Source organism: Gracilinanus agilis, chromosome 3, assembly GCF_016433145.1.
Source record: "Gracilinanus agilis isolate LMUSP501 chromosome 3, AgileGrace, whole genome shotgun sequence".
Lineage (NCBI taxonomy): Eukaryota > Metazoa > Chordata > Mammalia > Didelphimorphia > Didelphidae > Gracilinanus > Gracilinanus agilis.
Genome location: NC_058132.1, coordinates 224,624,028 through 224,636,151, shown reverse-complemented (window position 1 = coordinate 224,636,151; position 12,124 = coordinate 224,624,028).

Sequence of the window (12,124 nt, the reverse complement as noted above, 5' to 3'; positions counted from 1 at the left end):
TATAATGAAAGAGAAGGAGGCATTTCAGATAGAAAAATATAGGTCTGCTAGATATCAAATACACACATACACACACACACACACACACACACACACACACACACACACACACACACACACGAGAAATTTCCCAGGGCTTGTACAAAGGGAGATTGATATCAATAAATTAACTTGTTTCCCAATTTGATTATTTTTAATATTAATAATGAAGAGATGTAAAGCTAGCTCTCACTTTATGAAATATAAATATTCCTACAAAATTGGCTTTAAATTTAGTAGGTTCTAGATCAGTGGTTCCCAAACTTTTTTGGCCTACCGCCCGCTTTCCAGAAAAAATATTATTTAGGCCCCTGGAAATTAATTTTTAAAAATTTTAAATAGCAATTAACAGGAAAGATGAATGTACCTGTGGCCATCACCGCCCTCCTGGATCGCTACAGCACCCACCAGGGGGTGGTAGCACCCACATTGGGAATCACTGCTCTAGATCATGCTTCTTGTTCCATTCAGCTATCTACTAGTTCATGAGGTACTTGGGTACGGTATTTTATCTTCTGACATGTAGAGATATCTTAGGAACAATGACCTAAGGATGCATACCTCTAGAAAACAAGTTTCTTTCCCCTTCTCCACTCACCTAGCAAAAAACAAGGCATTCAAAGAGAACAATATTACCCCCTCTGCTAAGACAATCACCCCAAAGCTATGTGGCACAGTGGATAGAAATCCCATGTTGAAATCTTACATTTGACATTAGGCCAGCTTTGTGACCACAGAAAAATCACTTCAGCCTATTTGAGCCTTAGATTTTCTGTCTGTAAAAAGGCATTATATAATGACACTTGGAGTACTTTACTTCTTTGGATTTTTGTGATGATCAAATGAGCTAAACCTTAACATGCTATAGAAATTTAGTTGGTATTTATTATACATGTGTACTTGAATTTCCTCCATAACTGATGTATTTTGACCTAACAAGAGGACAAAATTCTTCAAAGTTTCTTCCTGATTATATTCATGGACTATAGAGGTTCTCAGAAAAGAAATATTGCTTCCTTCACTTGGTGACTCCAGTGAGTCCCTAGGAGATATAATTGAAAGATCAATGCTAACGTTGTCTCTAGAGAGGATGTATTTAATGGCTCTGCCATTATATAGTCACCACTGGAAGAACCGTTTTTGCCATTGATCGATGTAATATTGGCTTTGGAGCTTCTCATATGAATTGGGCCCTGTGACTTTAGAGATTGTGACAGAAATTCACCTTGATCTACATTCATGGTTTTTAGCAAAGAAAAACTATTGTGGGTAAAAATGAGCAAAGAGGACATAGTAAAAATCCAGAATACATTCTTGTTGGCTTTTAAGTCATCCCCTAAGTCTTCATGGAGATGTTGACCAAGGTGATTTTAGAGTCATATTTCTCAAATTTTGCTGCAAAGAACCCTGAAACATCTCATATCTGTTGTTGATTAAAAAAAACCAACAACTTTATATTGTTACAAAGCATTAAAATAATAATTTCTAAGGGTTTTAACAGAAGGGCTCTGTCATAGTTTTGTTTAAAATTAAGGCGCAGAAAAAATTGAGAAGTGGTAGTCCAGAGATTTTGTTCGAATAATCATTCAGAAGTTTTGACTCCTTTTGAACACAGAAGGACAAATTGAATGATGAGAAAGCCTGGCAAGTCATTTTCTGTAATTTCCAATTGGTCGGCTTGACCAATTGCTTGAAGATGAGGAGACTTGATAGTAACAGCTAAATTAATGTTTCTTTCTAAAAATGTCACACTCAGACAAGACCAACAGAAACAACAGTATTTGGCATTCCTCATTTTTCAGATGACTGACTCAAATACAACATAGCCTATGATAGAGCTAGGAACACTGAACGATTTGGGGAATATAGCCACCACAGATTACTCTCTTTGCATGGTCTAAAAACAAGGCTTCCTGGCATAATATTCTTAGATCCTATTGGAAATATGCCAAAAAAGGAGAAATAGATTCCAGAAGTACTTCTCATAGAATCATCACAAACTGACTTCTCAATAGTGCTAACCGTCCTTGGCATTGGGAGCAACTCAGCAACATGATGATAGGTGCATGTTCTCAGTGTTTGTGCATTGATAAATTCATCTGTTTCTTGATTTGATTATTATTATTATTATTGAAATCTTACTTCCCATCTTAGAATAAATACTGTGTATTGGTACCAATGTAGAAGAAGTATGGGATAGGCAATGGGGGTTAAGTGACTTGCCCAGGGTCACAGAGTTAGGAAGTATCTGAGACCAGAATTGTCTCTAGGTCTGGTTCTCAATCCATTGAGCCAACTAACTAACTGACTGCCCCTTTGATGATTTTTAATATTGATAATGAGGAAATAGAAAGTTAGTCCTTGCTTTGTGAAATGTAAACATTCCTTCAAAGTTGACTATGAAGCTATCAGGGTCTAGACTATGCTTCCTATTCCATTCAGCTATCCATCAGAAGATGAGGGATCTTATGAGAAATATTAACTCTATATAATAGTCAAGGAACCAAAAGCAAACATTGAAACACAACTGGGAAAACACACTATTGCCTTGCCACAAAAAACCTAGCTAACTGCACTTACCCTCATCCTATACTTTCTCCTTTCAGATTAATGTGCTATATCTGCAAGAAGGTGAAGAATTGATTTCCATACAACTTTAAAATTGAGCTGCTTTTCTATCTTAAATATCCTAGCTGCACATGTTTTCCATGTAGACAAAAATGCTGGGGAATTCTCTTAGCCCAGATGAAAATATTACTTCTCTTCCCATTTTGTCAGTTCCCCCAACTCTCTTCCCCACTAGGCTAACACTTCTCATTGAGAAACAGGCCGCTGGGTAGCTCAGTGAATTGAGAGCCAGTCGAGAGACAGGAGATCTTGGGTTCAAATCTGGCTTCAGATACTTCCTAGCTGTGTGACTCTGGGCAAGTCACTTAACCCCCATTGCCTAGCCCTTAACACTTCTGCCTTAGAACCAATACACAGTATTGATTTTAAGACAGAAGGTAAGGGTTTAAAAAACAACAACAACAACAACAACAAAAGCAAACCAGATTTCTTTGTTGGGTTATGCCATACAGGGCAGCATATGTTATAATATGGTTAACATCAGAATCAGTTGCAGGCCACCAGATAGATTTGGCAGCTGTTTGTCACAATGGATAGAGGGTTTGAAGACAAGAAGATCTGAGCTCAAATTGAACCTCAGATACCTCCCAACTGTGTGATCCTGGGCAAGTCTCTTAATCTGTTACCTCATCAGTGAATGGGGATAATAAAAGTAATTACTTCCCAGGCTTTTTATGAGAATAAAATGAAATAATATTTGTAAAGTTCTTTGAAAACCTGAAAGTGATATTTAAATGACCATTATTATTAATAATTACCAGATACAGTTTCTAATCAATAACTTTGTGAGCATAATTCTCAGATGCAACTGCATGTAGCTTTGGCCAGGAAAATGTGACAACTACATTTTGTAATTAAAAGACAAAATTCCCTGTTAAAAAGGCCTCCTTTGTGAATAGATCATTTTTGCTGTTGGTTTGTGAACAATTTGAATTCCTCAGGCGCTTCTTTCCTAGGCCACTGATTCCATTCGTATTCACTTTTAGACAGAACAGTTTGAACTCTCACGTAGTTACATGATTTGGTCAAAGTGAAGAAGTGGGTCAGAGACATCATCGAAGATAAAAAGTTTCCATGGCACAGAAAAACTTGGAATCTGCAGCATCAAATGCTCAGAGATTTCATGTTGGGTTTTTCCAGTTTTTCCCTATTTGGTTTTGTGGAAAAATATATAGTCATGAAGACTGAGCAAAAGAATCAAAGGTAAAAAAAGCTAGGTGGCTCAGGGAATTGAGAGTGAGGCTTGGAGTCAGAAGGTGATTATTATAATTTTAATATTATAATATAATAATAGAAGATATCTAATTATAAACAATAATAAAAATATATAATATGATAATGTTATAATAACTGATATACAATATTGATTCCAGGAGAGAAGGTAAGGTTTTTTAAAAAAATGTGAGACCCAATTTTGGCATAGGTTTATTCAACTTGTTGATTGCTATGAGAAGCTTATGATCAGCATAAACTACAGAAATATGACCATAGTGGAACATGTACGCAGGACTTTGGGACTTTTCTGTGGATAATGCAAGGCATTTCCTACATAGTTTCATTCGTTTCAAAGACTAGGCAATAGGAGTTAAGTGACTTGCCCAGAGTCACACAGCTAGGAAGCATCTGAGGTCAAATTTGAACCCAGTACCTCTGTCTCTAGGCCACTGAGCCACATAGCTGCCCCACAACACATTGTTGTTAAGTCTAGCACTAACATCATAAACTGAAGTGTTCGTGGTAGGAAATAGATTGTATTTATTGCAATTTCTTAATATAGACTCAGCAGCAAACAGCTCCTTGAGATGTTATGAAAAATTTCCTTACACTAATATTTCCTTTCCCCGTGAACATTTTTTTTTAGTAGGAAATGAAGTGACTTCATTGTGTGAGCCTTCTTTGGAAGCCAAATGGGGTAGAAATTGATTAGCTCCAGGAAGACTTGAAGTTCTTCCTTTAATTCTGGAATACAAACATCAGAGATCACAGATATCTTATCTTGGTGAGGGTGGATACCATCACCAGACTACTGTAGCCCAAGATGTTGTGAAGTTATAATTTCAAGTTTCTCTTTTTTCATTTGAACAGCTAAAGTGTTGAAATGAGATATAAGTTTTTGAAGTCTTTTTCTATATTCATCCTTTTTAGTCCAATTATCAAAATATAATGCTGTACTTTGGATTCTACAAATCAAATTTTCATGAAATAATGAAAAATCATAGACATAACAGAAATTTAGGATGAAAGGAGTTTATCTTTGGCTACCTTTTGATTAATGAGACAACCTAGAGTAGTATCATCAGTGATCAGATGTTTAAAAGTTCAGACAAGTCTAAGTTTGTAAAAACCTTCCCCTTCAATAAAAAAGAAGAATTGATTAACTGAAGCACTGTTTATAAGTGATTGAGAACCTTACTAAACATATATTTATAGCTTTAAAAAAGTCCTACCTTATCATTAGGTCTTAGTTCCAGAAAAAAATGGTATTACTTACCTAATATGCATGGGTAACTGCTTTAATGGTGTCTTGGTTATTTAGATGCTTAAACTCAGCTTCACAATTTCCCCCTTAAAACTTTCAAGTGAGTTAGTGCACTGATATCTCCCTCTTCATTCATACAGCCTCTATTCTGGCTCAGGCCTTTATCACCTTATATTTGAACTATTGCAGTAGACTTGTAGTTGGTCTCCCCTGACTCAAGTCTTTCTCCATTCCAATCCATCTTCCACTCTCCTGACAAAAGTATTTTCCTATAGCACAAGACTGATAATGTTCCTTTTTCCCTCAAAAGACTCCAGTGGCTTTCTATTACCTTTGTTGTTCATTTGTTTCAGCTGTTTTTGACACTTTGTGACACCATTTGGTGTTTTCTTAGCAAAGATACTGGAGTGGTTTTGCCATTTCTTTCTCCAGCTCATTTTACAGATGAGGAAACTGAGGCAAATAGGTTAAATGATTTGCCCAGCTAGTAAGTGTCTGAGGCCAGTTTTGTACTCAGGAAGATGTCTTTCTTCCTCCAAATCTACAACTTTATCCACTGTGTCACCTAGCTGTCTCTATTACCCCTGGGATAATGTAAAATCCTCTTTTTGACATTTAAATCCCTTCATATCCTGGCCCTTTCCTTTTTTCCCAGTCTTGTTATACTTTACTGCTTTCCGCACACTGTACAGCCCAGCAACACTAGTTTTTTTTTTTTATATTCCTTGAACATGAGATTCCTTCTCCTGAACCTGACACCCTTTTACCAGTTGTCCCTCATGCCTAGAATGCTTTCCTGTCTCACCTCTCCTTCTGGCTTCCCTGGCTTCCTGAAAGATTCGATTCAAGTCCCATTTTCCACAAAGTCATTCCTCGTTCCCCTTTCCACCCCTTTCCCCTAACTCATTGCTAGTGCCTTTCTTTGAGATCATTCATTCACTGTTCAGATCTCTTTTTGTATAGTTTTCTACATGTTGCTCCCTTCATTAAAACGTGAGCTTGTTTGAGGGTTGAGGTTGTTTTTTGCCCTTCTTTGTATCTCCAGCCCTTTACACAGTGCCTAGAATATAGTGATCACTTTAATAATGCTAGCTGACTGAGTGACTCAGATGGAATGACAATAACTCTTCCTGGTAAGCAACTAGTTCTTTGGAGATTAATACCTTTTAATACCTGGACTGCTCTGAAAACATGAATGTTTTCCTTTGTGGGGTAAACTTGTCCTTTCCTAAGAGATTTTCCTAATAATTTCATGAACTTCTCTAGAAGCTTCTCTGTGAAGGAACCATATCATACATTCAAAGCATTTTCCAGAAACATCCACCGAGTGATCAATGTAAACATGGAGAATGTATGTGGCCTCATTAACCTTAGGAATTTCCATGTGAGGAAAAATAAACTGTGGAAGGTATCGCTACTGATTTTTGATTCACCCCAGCTGGAGCTGACTTTCATTTTGCATTCACAGCAATATTCACTTGTGAATATTGCTGTGAATTCTGCAGTTTCTTAGGCATCTTGTTATGAGTTCTGTGGAATATGACATAACTCCTGGATTTCGCTGTCCTATGAATAGTGGAGACCTCCTGAAACTAGGTAGCATAAACAGTTATATCACTTCTGGACTTCATTCTGATGGGGGGCCCTTCTCCAGAGGTGGCTCTCTTTATTTTGGAATAATCAGCTCTTCACATCTTTGATTCTGCAGCAGAACACCGGGGTCATCCTTTAGATCTGGAGCAGAAGTGAATTTGTCTGAACTAATAAGTTGATATTGGAGAACCTGAGTTTCCAGTGTCCTGCTGACTTTGTTGACAGGAACTTTCACCTTTGTGGCATGAACAGCAATTGATATTAGATGCTTGGAGATGTGTGTGTGTGTGTGTGTGTGTGTGTGTGTGTGTGTGTGTGTGTTTGTGTGTGTGTGTGATGGTTTTATTTACAGCCCTAGTAACTGACAACTGACTGAGGCACTGGTTTGAACCACTATTACACATTAAATCCAGTTGGTTCAGTCAAGAGTCATTATTGGTTGGTTTCCCCAATCTCTACACATACAAGAAGAATCAGCATATAACATGTTGTCTAAGAATCCCCCCACATTGCAAAATGGAGGCAGATGGCTCAGCTCTGCAACATAAGCAGTGATGTTCTCACCAGGCTGTTGATTCTGATAGTCTCTAGAGAATGGCTAATGGCCATGGTGAGAATTGTCCTTTCAATAACCCCTCAAGTTCATCAGATGTTTTAGCTGTATGTGAGGCAAGGGTTTTGAGGGATCTTATTATTTTTTGGGGGGGAGGAAATTGAAGCCCCTTTCTTTTCTTTTTTAAAAATTATTATTATGTTTCTCTTTTTTATTTAAAAGTTTTTTTAAATATTTTCCCATAGTTACATATTTTATGTTCTTTCCTTCTCCCCCTAACCCCCTTAACCCCCCTTAGCCAATGCACAATTCCACTGGGTTTTACTGGTATCAATGATCAAGACCTAATTCTGTATTATTGATAGTTGGACTAGAGTTATCATTTAGTGTCTGCACCCTGAATAATATCCCCATCAGCCCAAGTGTTCAAGCAGTTATTTTTCTTCTGTGTTTCTCCTGTGAGGGATCTTATTAAGGGATGTATTTTGGTCCTATGGAGTTAAAGAAATATGATAAACTGCCATTTAGAGCCCTTGGCTTTTTCATTTTTATTTCAAGAGATAATAAGAGAATAGTATGGCAGAGTGGACAGAGAGCCAGTCCTGGAATCAGGAACACCTGGATTCAAATCCTGATTTTGACACATACCACCTAACATAACTCTGGGTAATTGTCCACAAACAGCATTCCTATGATACCCTACGGTTTTCAAAGTGCTTTACATGTGCTATCTTATTTGATCCTCACATCATTGCTATGTGCTATTATTATTACTCCTGTTTTACAGAGGAGGAAACTGAGATTGAAAGGTTAAATGATTTACTAGTCTCTGAGGATTGGAACTCAGCTCTTATCTGGCACCACATCCAGTGGTTCTATCCACTGAAATAGCTAATGGGCTCTTAGAGTAGACAGCAATTCTAAAGCTTGATTGGTAGAGCAAATGCCTCTCCATATTGGTAGAACAAGATTCTTCTCTTTGTAATGCCTTACATCAGTGTGATCTCAGTTCCAGAACAAAAAGGGTCGAGAGAGTGAAAGTCAGTCAGTGTACAGATCCTAGGAAACAAGGTAACTGATGACATAGTTTTCAATTTTCCACAGAATGGCCATTTTTTAAAGCCAATAAATGCTCATCTAATTATTTATTTATTTGTGAGTTTTGGTTTTTTAATTTAATTAATTAATTTAGAGCATTTTCCCATGGTTATAGGATTCATGTTCTTTCCCTCCCCTCTAATCACCCTCTCCCCTAGCCCATGCACATTTCCACTGGGTTTTACATTTGTCATTGATCAAGACCTACTTCTGTATTATTGATATTTGTGCTAGGGTGCTCATTTTGAGTCAGTATCCCTAATTATATCCCCATCCACCCATGTGATCAGGCAGTTGTTTTTCTTTTGTGTTTTTACTCCCACAGTTCTTTTTCTGAATGTGGCTAGTTTTCTTTCTCATAAGTCCCTCTGAGTTTTCCTGGATCTTTGCATTGCTGCTAGTAGAGAAGTCCATTAATTTGATTTTACCACAGTGTATCCATCTCTGTGTACAATGTTTTCCTGGATCTGCTCCTTTCACTCTGCATCAATTCCTGGAGGTCGTTCTAGTTCACATGGAATTCCTCCAAGAATAGCCATTTTTTGTACAAGTATGGCTAAGCTGTAGAGGGCCAGTCCCGCCATATTGAATTCTGTTCTTCCTAGGAGTTCTGAAGTTTCACCCTCTCTTGTTGTCTGGCTTAGAGAATCCTCTTCATTGTCTTCAAGATGGGTGAAGTTTCAGCAATAAGGAACAAGCCCAAAGCTAATAGGTCTCCTATGCTGATGAATTTTATTCCTACAGAAACTTTTTTATGCAAAACTCCTTCTTGGCTGACTAAAGCAAAGGGAATCCCATTACTATTTAGACCACAGGGTCTCTTACCATTTATACCTAGCAATAATTTGCTTTAGAGACAGTTAGGTGATGTAGTTGCTAGTGTGCTGGACTTGGAATCAGGAAGACCAGAGCTAAAGCCCTGTTTTAGATATTTTCCTAGCTATGTGAGCTAGTAAAATAAAACCTGAGCAATTCACTTTGGCTCTCTTAGACTCTGTTTCCACAAATGTAAAATGGGAATGATAAAACAGAACCTTCTTTCACAGGGTTGTTGTGAGGATCATATGAGAGAATATAGATAAAGCCCTTTGCAAAGAACCAGAAGAGCTATGTAAATGTTAGCTCCTATTACTCAAGGCAACAACTGCATAATAAAGTTTCAAAGAGTAGTCGGAGTCATAAAAGTTATTCCCTAACAGAGGACATCTTGACCCTACATGCTAAATCTCCATCTCTTTTTTTTCCAGCTCTCTGTACTGAAAGCTCAATATAGCATCTAAAAATTGAGCTGTGTTCTTTTTCCTTTGTACCTCATTACCAACAATAAAGAGTTGGGAATTGGAACTTTAGCTGGCAATTTTGCTAATGATGTATGACAGAGTTGAATACAGACTGGCTTTTGTTAGCTCTACCAACACTGTATTATGGACAAGAATAGATATTTTTCAGCAGAAAAGTCAGAGGGACCCACAGGCCTAAGATGGCAAAGTGTCATACCTTGTCCCCAGCTCAAACAAATATATCTCCCTTTGACATTTACGGGGGCAGTGCTTGTGGCTCAGGATGAGTTTGGAATAGCAATAAGATGATATTCATACTAATTTTTGAGTATAACTGCCTGTCGATCTTATTGGGCGCTACCTACTCAGTGAGTTAGCTGCATAACATTAATAGTAATCTTTTCACTAATTTAAGAAAAAGTCAACAATGGATTTCTTTTCAATGGCTCCCCTTCCTGTTTTTGCTTTGTAATAACATAGTTATCTGGTACTTAATGCTTTACGGATTTATTGTATTGGTAATTCTGTGCATCAAACTTGGTTTGGTCTGTGAGAGAATATACCAGATGGGAACTAAAAGGAGAGGCTTTGAAAAGATGCTGGCCTTAAGAATAATTTGAAACTGGATATAGCTTTTGGGGGACAATCCTAAAGTTAGTTCAGGCTACAGTAGTACTGGTATAATTATTTCTCTGTTACATGTGAAGAAACTGAGGCCAAGAAGTAAAATGACTTACCCATCGTCATGTACTTGTGAGGCGTAAAGGTGTTGAAGTTCAAATTTGAACTCAGATCTCTTAATTGAGTTCTTGATGAGGTTTTTTGTCTTTGTTTTTGTTTAATTTGGTCCAAGGCAAAATTTTTCCTGTTGGCAGTTTTCTATTATGTAGTCTTTTTTATATTACATATAAATGGTGGAGATTTTATTTTTATATAAATTATGTTTAAAGGATTTATTTTTATTTTCCATTATAGAAAAACTTTTTTAATCATTGTTTTCTGACATTTTGAGATCCAAATCATCTCCCTTCCTCTTTCCCCTCCACAAGATAGTAAATAATCTAAGTTATACTAGTGCTGTCATGAAATACATATTTCTATATTCTTCATGTCATGAAAGAAGGTACATAACACATTTTATACCCTTTCTATGGAGAGGCTCACTTTGAGAAACTAGAGCCTGCCAAACTATATAGGACTTATTTCAAAATGACTTAACATATGCAAAGCACATAGCAAACCTTGAAGCACTATATAAATATTAGTTTTTGTTGTTGCTGTAATAAATTTTCTGACTTAGGAGGACAAAGAGGACATTTCTTCATTCCTTGCCCAGAGACCCAGAGAAAGTAGCATCTGGTTAATTTAGGCATCATTATTTCACAGAATGGAGACTCTAGGGAAGAAAGGCTTAATGGATTGAATACTAGACTTGGAATTCTCACCCTATGAAATTGCAGAACCCTAACCTATGATTGTTTTCCACCCTGATTGTACTAGCAGGCTTTGTCATCATAATTAAATGGATTGCCCTTTATATTGAATTCTAAATTGACCTGGTTTGATATCTCTATGGATGTATTGTTTGGTGTTACCTTCTTTACAACAGAGAATTTTGCTTGTAGGATTGTTTGCTGAATTGAAACTGAGTTCTGGACCAATTGGACCTAGTAGCTGCTAAGATTTTCTTCTATAGCATCTAGAGAAGGAAAGAACCTTAGAGATAATTTAATTCAAGATTTTCTTTTTCCAAATGAGGAAATTATAAACAAGAAAAGGGATGTGACATGCCTAAGTCCCAGATTTCCAGAATTTGAGAGTTGAAGGGAATCATGGGAGAGACCTGAAAAGAATCCCTAGTATAACTTATCAGAAAAGTGATCATCCAATCTATGAAGACTTCCAAGGATCCATTTCTTCTCAAGACAGTCTATTCCATTTTGGGGCATCTCCAATTATGACATTTTTCCTGAAACAAAGCCTATATTTACCTCTTTGTGACTACCACTTATTATTCTTGGTTCTTCCTTCTAGGACCAGACAAAACAAATCTAATCCCACTTCCATGTACTATCTTTTCAAGTATGTCAAAGCTAACATTCCCCTCCTATTCTCTCTTTTCTAGGCAAACAGATATAGATATGGGTATAGAGATATAGATGTGGCCATGACAGAGTTGGTACTCATGCCTGATCAATATACTATTGATAGTATATTGTAAAGTAAAGAGCTCCTCCTAAAGTTTCTGTTTTAAAAGTGTTCCTAGGCAAGCTGTCTCTTCATATATTTCTATCTATCTATCTATCTATCTATCTATCTATCTATCTATCTATCTATCTATCTATTATCATCTTCTACTCTTTTTTCTTTCTTTATATCTTTGCTTCTCTTTCTTTCTTTCTTTCTTTCTTTCTTTCTTTCTTTCTTTCTTTCTTTCTTTCTTTCTTTCTTTCT